We start from the raw sequence: 12233 nt of genomic DNA on the forward strand, positions 1-12233 counted from the left end.
GGGGGGGAATTAACTTAATAAATCAGCCCCCTAGTCTTGCCACCTTACCATTTATAACAGGAACAAAAGTAAAGGTGGCCATATGTGGGCCAATAAAAGCTGCTGACTCTTTTCATTTGAGTTTTTGAGTTATTTAGCTTTTTATTCAGCAGCTCTCCAATTTCAGCAATCTGGTTGCTAGGGTCCAAATTATCATAGCAACCATGCATTGATATGAATAAGAGATTGAAATATGAATAGGAGAGGGACTGGACAGAAAAAAAGAGTAATAAAAAATAGCAATAACAATAAGGCCCTTATTTATCAAAGTCCAATTTTTTACAACTATTTAACGGGATTCTGTCATGATTTTTATGATGTATTCTTTATTTCTAAATTACACTGTTTACACTATAAATAGTTCACTCTACAATATAAAATTTCATTCCGGAACCAGCAAGTGTATTTTTTTTAATTTATAATATTGGTGTGTAGGCACCATCTCAGGTCATTTTGCCTGGTCATGTGCTTTCAGAAAGAGCCAGCACTTTAGGATGGAACTGCTTTCTAACATGCTGGTGTTTCTCCTACTCAATGTAACTGAATGTGTCACAGTGAGACCTGGATTTTACTATTGAGTGTTGTTCTTAGATCTACCAGGCAGAATTCTGCTGGAGCAGCACGGTTAACAGATGCGTTTTGATACCTATGACAGTATCCCTTTAAATAAAAAAAGTTTGATCAAACTAGAATCCACGATTAGACCTTATTTATTATTTAAAAAGCACAATTTAATAGGATCGGGGACAAACACGAAAAAATCTAGCGAAAATCGGAATCAAATTAATTTTTGTTTGTTTTTTCTGCATTTTGCCTGAAAAGCCCGAATTTTTCAGATTTTTGCCCCAAAAGTCATAAATAGTTGGATTTTCATGCTAATTCCAACTCAGACCACAGAAACTTACAAATAGGATAGGGACCTCTCCCATTGACTTATAAACAACCTCGGTAGGTCTGAGATGCCCGATTTTCCAATTCTGATTTTTTCCATCCTGGGGATTTAAAATATCTTGAAAAATTTGAGGGGTTTTTTTTCCCACTAAAAATTCGGATTTTATAGTTAAAAAAAACTTTTTTGAGTTTTGGACATTCGGACTTTAATAAATAACCCCCTTAGTATGATGTAGAGAGGGATATACTGAGAAAATTTGCAATTGGTTTTCATTTTTTATTATTTAAGGTTTTTGAGTAATTTAGCTTTTTATTCAGCAACTCTTCAATTTGCATTTTAAGCAATCTGGTAATAGTCGAGGCCTGAATAGAAAGATGAGCAATATAAAAAAGCAATAACAATACATTTGTAGCCTTACAGAGCATTTGGTTTTTAGATGGGGTCAGTGACGCCCATTTCAAAGCTGCAAAGAGAAAGAGAAAAGAAAAAGGCAAATAACTATAAAATTATAAAAAAATAAAATAATGAAGACCAATTGAATAGTTGTTTAGAATTGGCCATTCTATAACATACTTAAAGTAACCTTAAAGGTGATCTACTAGTGATGGTCGAATTTATTCGTCAGGCGCGAATTCGCAGCGAATTCCCACGATTCGCTGCCATCGAATAAATTCGCAAAACCGTTCGCCAATTTTTCGCCCAAATTCACCCATCACTATGATCCACCCCTTTAAGGATCAAGTTGTGTTTCCCACGAAAATTCGAGTTTTTGAGGTTATTTTTTTGGTCAAAAAACATATTTTCGGGTTAAAAAAACGTAAATCTTTTCTAGATTTATTATACCCCGACCCTGGAAATAGCTCAAATCCAAAAATATACCATCTAAAACCTGTCTAGGTCATGTAGGAGTCAATGGCAGAGGTTCCTTGAACCATTAGGAGATGTTAATAGCCTTCATGATGTTCAGGGTTTTTTTTTTCTGAGGGTTTTGCCCTAGAGCGATTCGGGGGTTTTCGCCAAAAACTCGATTAATTTGAGTTTTCGGGTTGTTAACCCCAAACTTGCTGAATCTGGTTTTTTCCATTCCAGTTTTTTCTTAGATTAAAAACCATTTGAGTTGTAAATTCACTAGAGGTATAAAAAACAAAAAAAAATTCGACCTTTGATAAATAACACCCTAAATATTTATAATATGTTTTACTTGCCAAACTTTACCATTCAAAACTAGATTTTTTTTCTGTTGATAAAATCTGAATTCAGAAGATTGGAAATAAAAAAAAAAAAATAAGATTGCATATATTTCAATTTATATCAATAGGAGAGTTGAATTGATTCAGAGTACATGTATATTATCCATTACCTGGAAACCCATTATCCAAAAAGCTCTGGGAAGGCCATCTCCCATAGACTTCATTTTAAACAAATAATTCTAACTTTTCTCTGTACAGGTATAGGATCCCTTATCCGGAAATCCGATATCCAGAAAGTTCCGAATTATGGAATGGCTGTCTCCCATAGACTCCATTTTATCCAAATAATCCAAATTTTTAAAAATGATTTCCTTTTTCTCCGTAATAATAAAACAGTACCTTGTACTTGATCCCAACTAAGATATAATTAATGCTTATTGGAAGCAAAACCAGCCTATTGGGCTTATTTAATGTTTAAATTAATTTCTAGTATACTTGAGGCATGATGACCCAAATTATGGAAAGATCCATTATCCGTAAAACCCCAGGTCCCGAGCATTCTGGATAACAGGTCCCATACCTGTAATAAAAAAAACAGTACCTTGTACTTGATTTCAACTGAGATATAATTAATCCTCGTTGAAGGCAAAACAATCCCATTGGGTTAGGTTTAATGTTTAAATTATTTTTTACTAAACTTAAAGCATGGAGATCCAAACTGTGTGAAGATCTCCGGAAAACTCTGGGTCCCGAGCATTCTGGATAACAGGTCCTATACCTATAATGGAAAACCTTATGACTGATGAGCTATCACCTACTTCTCATATATTGTACAAGATCCACCACACCAAGAATACAAAAGAGTCTTTTTGGGTATTGTACCTTTTACTTTTATTTAAAAGGAAGAAAAGTATTTGCATCACAGAGGAGCCATTTTTAAGTAGTATATGATGCATGCTGGGAAGTCACTTGTGTAGGGACTAGGGATGGGCGAATTTGACCCGTTTCGTTTCGCCAAAAATTCACCGCCAGCGAAATGTCGCTGACGCCCATTAAAGTCTATGGGCGTCTTTTTATTTTGACGCACAACGACATACAAGTCTATGGGCGTAATTTTTTCGGTGAAACAAGGCGAAAAAAATCGCCCATCTCTAGGGACCAATGTTTTAGGAAATATAAGATAGGGATGCACCGAATGCAGGATTCAGTTCGGCCAAGAATTTGGCCAGGATTAGGCCTAATCCTTCTGCCCGGGCCAAACCAAATCCAAATCTTAATTTGCATATGCAAATTAGGGACGGGGAGGGAAAAGTAAAAATGTTTTCCCCTTCCCACCCAAATTAGGATTCGGATCGGTATTTGGCCGAATCTTTCGAGAAGAATCGGGGGTTCGGCCGAATCCAAAATAGTGGATTTGGTGCATCCCTCACATAAGCGGTTATTTGCGACCTGCAACAAGTTAACATTTAGGTTCCATTTAATCTCTACTTAGAATAAACATCCAGCCTTCTACCCAAACTATGAACTTTCCTGCCTTTTTACATGTCTGGTTTACTGCATTAAACACTTGTAAGGAGTTTACTCATTCTTTTATTTTCCTGACATTTTCACTCCCCTGGAAGCGAAGAGGTAACAGCACAGATACGAATCTCAATAATAAAAAATGTGATATATTTTTTGCTTCATATCTCCCACCAGCATCATAAAAGATGAAACCCCATCTCTGCCTTTGATCATTCCCAAGTGAAGACAATCCTTCAGGATGGAATGTCTTCCTTCCTCCTCCTCCTCTCTGCTATACGTGGATGTTCGGAGTTCTTTGAGAAACCTGCATTTCATTCTATCTCTCACACTTTGATCTGTCCATATTAGATTTTTTTTTTTTTGCTCCCCCTTTATGATGTGGGGGTTTGTAATTGGAGACTGAAGTTCATAAACAATGTGGGTTTCTTTGATAGAATTTTTGATGATAGGTGTAATTACCTCCCACATTACTACAGATAAAGAAACACAAGCAGCATCAGACTTAGAAATATCATCATTTTAATTTCCTTTGTGTCAAAGACATAGTTAAGTGAAGTCATCCCAATTTTGGTAAAACCCTGATTTAGGATTTGGCAAAACACTGTCTCTCATTCTTATTTACTTATTTTTGTATATGGACTCTCTAACTAAGATACTGATTTTTATTAGCTTTTATATCCACATTTACTTTCTCTCTAAAGCCAAAAATGTAAACTTTTTCAGAGAGGGTCTCTAATTACTTTTACATTAAATTATTAGTGGTTTCTGAAATATTAGCAGATTTAGATGGTTTTAGACATCTAATACAGGTACACAATCCATTATCCAGAAACCCTTTATCCAGAAAGCTCTGAATTACAGGAAGGCCATCTCCCATAGACTCCGTTATAATCAAACTGAATTTTTTAAAAAATGATTTCCTTTTTCTCAAAACAGTAGCTTGTACTTGATCCCAATTAGGATATAATTAATCCTTATTGGAGGCTGAACCAGCCTATTGTGTACAGTACATAGCAGATAAGTTCTGAACAATCCCATTGTATACTACAGAGCTCATCTGTTATGTGCTCTGTATTCTGTGCATTTTCTCCTTTTTCAGATTAGAATGGCTGTCCCCATGGCTACACAGCAACTTCTTTTATATAAACTATAGTAGAATTTCTGAAGCAAACACCCCAGTTTTACCAGTGCAGTACAACAATACATTATATTTTCATTGCTTCAAAACACTTTCATTTTATGGTATAACTGCTCCTTTAAACCTAAGGTTGTCGACTGTCTGACTTTCAGTGTGGTGAGCCAAAATCCTGGTATTAGTAGTCTAAACCTGCTAATATAAACTGCGAAAAATAGAAAATGAATATAAATGGTAAAAGTGCTCTCGAGTAAGTTCACATCAATTCATTTTTGTGGGATCAGATCCCTTTAAATTAGACTTTCATGCCTGGCAGCCTACGTTGTTAAGGGTACGGTGGCTGCTTTGGCACATATAAATATAAATACAGATTATAAAATTCAAAAGTTAAACGATTAAATCCTTCGAAGCGAACTTTTGGAAGGATTTTAATCCATCGATCGAACGATTTCCCTTCGATCAGAAATAGCTCAGAAACCATAGGCTAACATTGGTGCTCGGTAGGTTTTAGGTGGGGAAGTAACATAGTAACATAGTAACATAGTAAGTAAGGTTGAAAAATGACACATGTCCATCGAGTTCAACCTCTTTTTTTTTTTTATTAACTACCTATCTGCCAGTTGATCCAGAGGAAGGCAAAAAAAAAAACCCATCTGAAGCCTCTCCAATTTGCCTTAGAGGGGGAAAAATTCCTTCCTGACTCCAAAATGGCAATCGGACTAGTCCCTGGATCAACTTGTACTATGAGCTATTTCCCATAACCCTGTATTCCCTCACTTGCTAAACACCATCCAACCCCTTCTTAAAGCTATCTAATGTATCAGCCTGTACCACTGATTCAGGGAGAGAATTCCACATCTTCACAGCTCTCACTATAACGAACCCCTTCCCAATATTTAGGCGGAACCTCTTTTCTTCTAATCGGAATGGGTGACCTCGTGTCAGCTGGAAAGACCTACTGGTAAATAAAGCATTAGAGAGATTATTATATGATCCCCTTATATATTTATACATAGTTATCATATCTCCCCTTAAGCGCCTCTTCTCCAGCGTGAACATCCCCAATTTGGCCAGTCTTTCCTCATAGCTAAGATTTTCAATACCTTTTACCAGCTTAGTTGCCCTTCTCTGGACCCTCTCTAATACAATAATGTCCTGTTTGAGTGATGGAGACCAAAACTGTACGGCATATTCTAGATGGGGCCTTACAAGTGCTCTATACAGTGGAAGAATGACCCCCTCCTCCCTTGACTCTATGCCCCTTTTAATACAGCTCAATACCTTATTTGCCCTTGATGCTGCTGACTGGCATTGCTTGCTACAGCCAAGTTTATCATCTACAAGGACTCCAAGGTCCTTTTCCATAATGGATTTGCCTAGTGCAGTCCCATTAAGGGTATAAGTGGCTTGGATATTTTTACATCCCAGGTGCATGACTTTACATTTATCAACATTGAATCTCATTTGCCACTTAGCTGCCCAGATTGCCAGTTTGTCAAGATCATGTTGCAAGGATGCCACATCCTGGATGGAATTAATTGGGCTGGATAATTTTGTGTCATCTGCAAACACTGATACATTACTTACAACACCCTCCCCTAAGTCATTAATGAACAAGTTAAATAAAAGTGGACCCAATACTGAGCCCTGGGGGACCCCATTAAGAACCTTACTCCAAGTAGAGAATGTCCCATTAACAACCACCCTCTGTACCCGATCCTGTAGCCAGTTTCCTATCCATGTGCAAACGACTTCATTAAGCCCAACAGACCTTAGTTTAGAAAGCAGTCGTTTGTGGGGCACAGTATCAAACGCTTTGGCAAAATCCAAATAGATCACATCTACTGCCCCCCCACTATCCAGAATCTTACTTACCACATCATAAAATGCAATCAAATTCGTCTGACATGACCTATCCTTCATAAAGCCATGCTGATTGTTGCTCATAATGCCATTCATTAGGACAAAATTTTGAATGTGATCCCTTAACAAGCCTTCAAATAATTTGCCCACCACAGATGTCAAGCTTACTGGCCTATAATTGTCAGGCTGAGATCGTAATCCCTTCTTAAATATTGGAATAACATCAGCTTTTCTCCAATCCATAGGCACCATACCAGATGAATGTGAATCTGAGAAAATCAGAAATAAGGGCTGGTCTAAGACTGAACTAAGCTCTCTTAGAACCCGGGGGTGTATGCCATCAGGCCCTGGAGCCTTGTTTACATTAATTTGTATTAAAGCTTTTTGAATCATATCCTGAGTCAGCCACTGACTAGATTGAGCTGAACCATTTGTGCAGTTATTAAGTGAGCCTGTGAACCCAGACTCCTCTATTGTATACACTGAAGAAAAGAACTGATTTAATACATTTGCCTTATCTGTATCTGATACAACCATACTGGTACCATTATTTAATGGTGCAAGGTAGGTGGTCGAAGTTTTTTTTAAAGAGACAGTACTTCGACTATCGTATGGTCGAATAGTCAAAGATTTTTAGTTCGGATCGTTCGATTCAAAGTCAAAGTCGTAGTCGAAGGTTGAAGTAGACTATTCTATGGTCGAAGTACCCCAAAAAAAATTTGAAATTCAAAGTTTTTTTACTTCGAATCCTTCACTCGAGCTTAGTAAATGTGCCCCTCAGTGTTCCTGCTCTCCCCTATAGCAGAGACACAAGACTCCTGTAGCGCCAAGCAAGAAAAACAGTGCTAGATGTCCTGCAGTAGCAGAATAGGGCTAAACAATGCCCACTAGGACTGCCAACTGGGCCCCCCAGCCACAAGCACCACTAACCCCCCTGCAAGTGACAAACCCCCCCCCCCACCACTGCACATATATAGTAGCAATTCATGGAAATCACAAGGTCTGGGATTTATACTTGGATAGACCTGATAACCGGGAACCATCATCAGGCAAATCACAGCTATAATTAAAAATGCGTCCAGTTCCTACTTTTTGCTGCAAACTGTCGTCGTTAAAATCTTTATTTAGGTTATGATAATGATAAATTCAAAGGTTTTACAAGAAGTAATCACGCTAAAAATTAAAAAATATGGACTCTGTGGCTTATTATGTGTGTTTATATCATGAACAGCTGGAAAGCACCTCTTTCTCTCTCCATTTGCTAGTTGGATAATTTCACAGGTTGATAAACCTTACAATGTGACACTTTAATAACTTGTTAATCTGATTACGATACGATATAACTAAGGAAGTTATAAGTTAGATGAAGTTCCTATTATTTATCATTTCTGCTGGTTGAACCCTTAAAGGAGAACTAAAGCCTAACTAAAGAAGTAGGGCAGAAATGTAGTACATTATGTTTTGTGCTTCTGTACCAGCCCAAGGCAACTACAACCCTTTAGCAGTAAAGATCTGTCTCCAAAGATGCCCCAGTAGCTCCCTATCTTCTCTTCTGCTGATTCACTGCACATGCTCTGTGCTGCTGTCACTTACTGAGCTTAGGGACCCACTCACAATATACAGTACACATAGAATAGAAATGTCACAATATAAGGCTGATTAGTAATTAATACACATAATTACTACATGGCAGCACAGAAACCAGTGCAATTAGCATCAGAATTTAATAATCAGCCCTGTAGCATCAGATTATATTACAGACCAACCTCATTTTCTGCTGGATAATTAGTGACGAGCCCTAAGCTTAGCTTCTCAACAGCTGCTCAGAGCCCACTGAGCATGTGAGTGTCACAGACACTTTCCAAGATGGTGACCCCCTGTGACAAGTTTGAAGTCCTGGTTCATTGCTGCTATCGACAAGCTGAAACTTTAGGCTGATGCAATAAACTCATTATATAAAATATGCCATTTTTAGCCATATTCCCTTTTAGAAAGTTTGGTTTCTCCTTTAATTCTCCTTTAAAGAAAGTTTGGTTAAAGGGTAACCAGGGAAGAAATGCACAAATAGCCACCGGTAGTTAATTAATTGGGAAGGTCCGGGGCTGCCGCAACAGGGTCCCCCACACACTTCCCCCTGGGCCAAATTGTGCCAGTCTCAGTGGTTCGGATATATAAAGATATATATATATATATAATGCAAAGGGAAAATCAAGAAGGACATTTCCTCGTCAGAAACATAAGCTTCTGCAGCAACAGTTCTGCAGTGGTTCATTGGTATTTCAAGGAAAGAAAGCAGATCCACTAATGAAATTACCCAGTTATGTGGCTGCAGACTGGGCTGGTGACAAAAGAGACCACTGTCATACTGGGGCTCATTTATCAACACTGGGCAAATTTGCCCATGGGCAGTAACCCATGGCAACCAATCAGATTGCTGCATTCATTGTTCTACTTGCAGCTGTTTTCAAAAAGCTAATCACTGCTATAGGTAACTGCCCATGGGCAAATTTGACCAGTGTTGATAAATGAGCCCATTGTGTATATTTAATTTATCAACCGCAGGCAATTGACTTATAGACAATGTTGTACTGAGCCACAAATGACATATTTTTATAAAAGGCTACAAGGAAAAGTTAGTTAATATGTAGATGTAGTAAAGAAAAAAAAAGTCTGTTTTCTATATTACAGTATGGGGCAGATTTATCAAAGGTCGAGGTGAATTTTCGAATGAAAAAAATTCGAATTTCGAGCGATTTGGACTAGGGAATAGTCCAAATTTGATTCAAATTTGAAAAAAATTGGAAAATTCGAATATCGCAATTTATCATGTACTGTCTCTTCGAATTCGACCGAATATGAACCTATTCAATTGAAAATGGACCTATTCGACTAAAAAAAACTTTCGACTTCATTGTGGTTGGTCTATTTGAGTAAGAATTTCGAATTCGACCCTTGATAAATATGCCCCTATATGTTAAAGGGGTAGTTCACGTTGACGTGGAGTCTACCACAACAACGTCATTTAACTTTTAGGGGCCGATTCACTAAGCTCGAGTGAAGGATTCGAATGAAAAATACTTCGAATTTCGAAGTATTTTTTGGGTACTTCGACCATCGAATGGGCTACTTCGACCTTCGACTACGACCTTCGACTTCGATTCGAACGATTCGAACGAAAAATCGTTCGACTATTCGACCATTCGATAGTCGAAGTACTTTCCCTTTAAAAAAAACTTCGACCCCCTACTTCGGCAGATAAAACCTACCGAAGTCAATGTTAGCCTATGGGGAAGGTCCCCATAGGCTTGCTAAACTTTTTTTGATCGAAGGATTTTCGTTCAATCGTTGGATTAAAATCCTTCGAATCGTTCGATTCGAAGGATTTAATCGTTCGATCGAACGAAAAATCCTTCGATCGATCGAACGAACGTTTAGCGCTAAATCCTTCGACTTCGATATTCGAAGTCGAAGGATTTCAATTCGAGGGTCGAATTTCGAAGTATTTTTTACTTCGAAATTCGACCCTTAGTGAATCTGCCCCCTAGTGATAAAATGGCAATGTTATTTATTTTTTAAAAGTTTTATAGTTCACATGCATTTTTGGTTGGACTCTTTACAACTTTCAATGGGGGTCACTGACCCCCATCTAAAAACAAATGCTCTGTAAGGCTCCAATTTTATTGTTATTGCAATGTTATTGTTTTATTACTCCTCTTTCTATTTAGGCCTTCTCCTATTCATATTCCAGCCTGTTATTCAAATCAATGCCTGGTTGCTGGGGTAATTAGGACCGTAGCAACCAGATTGCTGACATTTCAAACTGGAGAGCTGCTGAATAAAAAGCTAAATAACTCAAAAAAATAATAAAAAATAAAAACCAATTGCTAATTGTCTCAGAATATCACTTTATACATCGGGGGGGTTGTTGAACTTTAAATTAACTTTTAGTATGATGTAGAGAGTGATCATTTATTTATATAGTGATAGTCTTTCTAATTAATAAAAGTTTATCTTAAAGGTGAACAACCCCTTTAAGACACAGCCAAGAGCTCCCCTTTGCTCCTATCAAGTACATGTAAACATCCCTGTTTCAGCTTCTGCGCTAGTGATAAAGATGAGGGAAATTGAGCGCAAATAAATAAAAGATTAATGCAATGATATTAATGCTGCATCCCAGTTACTGCTTTAGGATTGCCTTGGGATCCAGAAAGCAATTTATCTGTCATTATTCTCCTAGTGACTGGATAAATCTCACTTCTGCAGAGCAGAGGAGCGAGTCTGAAAAATGTTATGTTCCGCGGGGATCATAAATTAAAAAACAAAATGCAATCGTTTTCTAAAAATAAAGAGATTTAATTGAATAAAGTTAAAGGCACTGGTTTTAATATTAAAAGCCCTTTCGCCTCGGAGCAACAAGTTTATCATCCCTGATGCTTTAAACAGATTCCCCACGCCAGCTGGAACCATTATAATCCGGATATTATGGAGGTTTCCCAAGCTGTAGTTTATGAAGACCCTGGTTTAACCCACTCCATGTTTATATTCAATTCAAGGTTTATTTAAAAATAGACTCTTGGTTGCATTTACCTTGTATAAGAATTTTTTTCTAGGGTTTAGCGGCAATTCAGCGAGCTCACATTTATCAGCAAACCAATCGCCACGTGGCAGATTAATCAAAGGTCCAATTGAAAAATTAGAATTCCAAATTAGCATTTTCAAGGTTTTTTTTGTTTTTATGGTCAAAACTGTCAAATTAGACTAGGGAGTTATTCAAATTCGATTTGAGTTTTTAAAAAAAAATTGAATTCGTTTTTCGAGATTTATCATACTCTGGCCCTTTAAGAACTTGAATTAGACTATTCGCCACCTAAAACCTGCCGAATAGATGTTTAAGTCAATGAGAGAGGTAAAGGAATCAATTCTGAGTTGTTTGCAGCTTTCCTGACATTCGAGTTTTTTTTCAGGGAAAAAACTCAAATTGAAAAAAATTTGATTCGGGTTTTCGGGTTCCATTCATCCGAGTTTTAAAATTTAAGATCACAAAGTCTAAGTTCAAAGCTGCTAGGAACAGGACATTCTATCACATACTAAAAGAAAATGTTATATGGTGGACCACTCCTTCCGGGGAAAATCTGAAAAAAATCAAAGTTTTTGGCCATCAAATCAGAAAAATTTGTACGATTCGAATTTTTCATGTTTTTTTTTTTTTTGAGTTTTTTCCCGCACAGGTAATTTACGGAAAAATGTATTGATAAACAACAGGAAAAAAAACCCGTTTGGATTTGGTCGGAGTAGCTTCTGGAAAATAATGAGATATTTTCGGATTCTGATAAATAACCTCCTATGTGTTGCTTTGCAAAGGAGAACCAAAAACATGAAATCTATGGCATTGACATCCAGGTATTTGACACTCAGCACCATAGAAATTATGATTAACACCAGATAAGTGGTTGCGCAAGCACTTCTAATTAGTAATAAGTGCACCAAGTGGCCAGTAAATAAACGAAAACCCAAAGCAGCTGTGTATATGGTGCTATAGGGGTTAAGAGAACTGGAAACCTTAAAGGGATATTGTCATGGGAATTTTTTT

Source organism: Xenopus laevis, chromosome 4L (genome assembly GCF_017654675.1).
Source record: "Xenopus laevis strain J_2021 chromosome 4L, Xenopus_laevis_v10.1, whole genome shotgun sequence".
Taxonomy (NCBI): Eukaryota; Metazoa; Chordata; class Amphibia; order Anura; family Pipidae; genus Xenopus; species Xenopus laevis.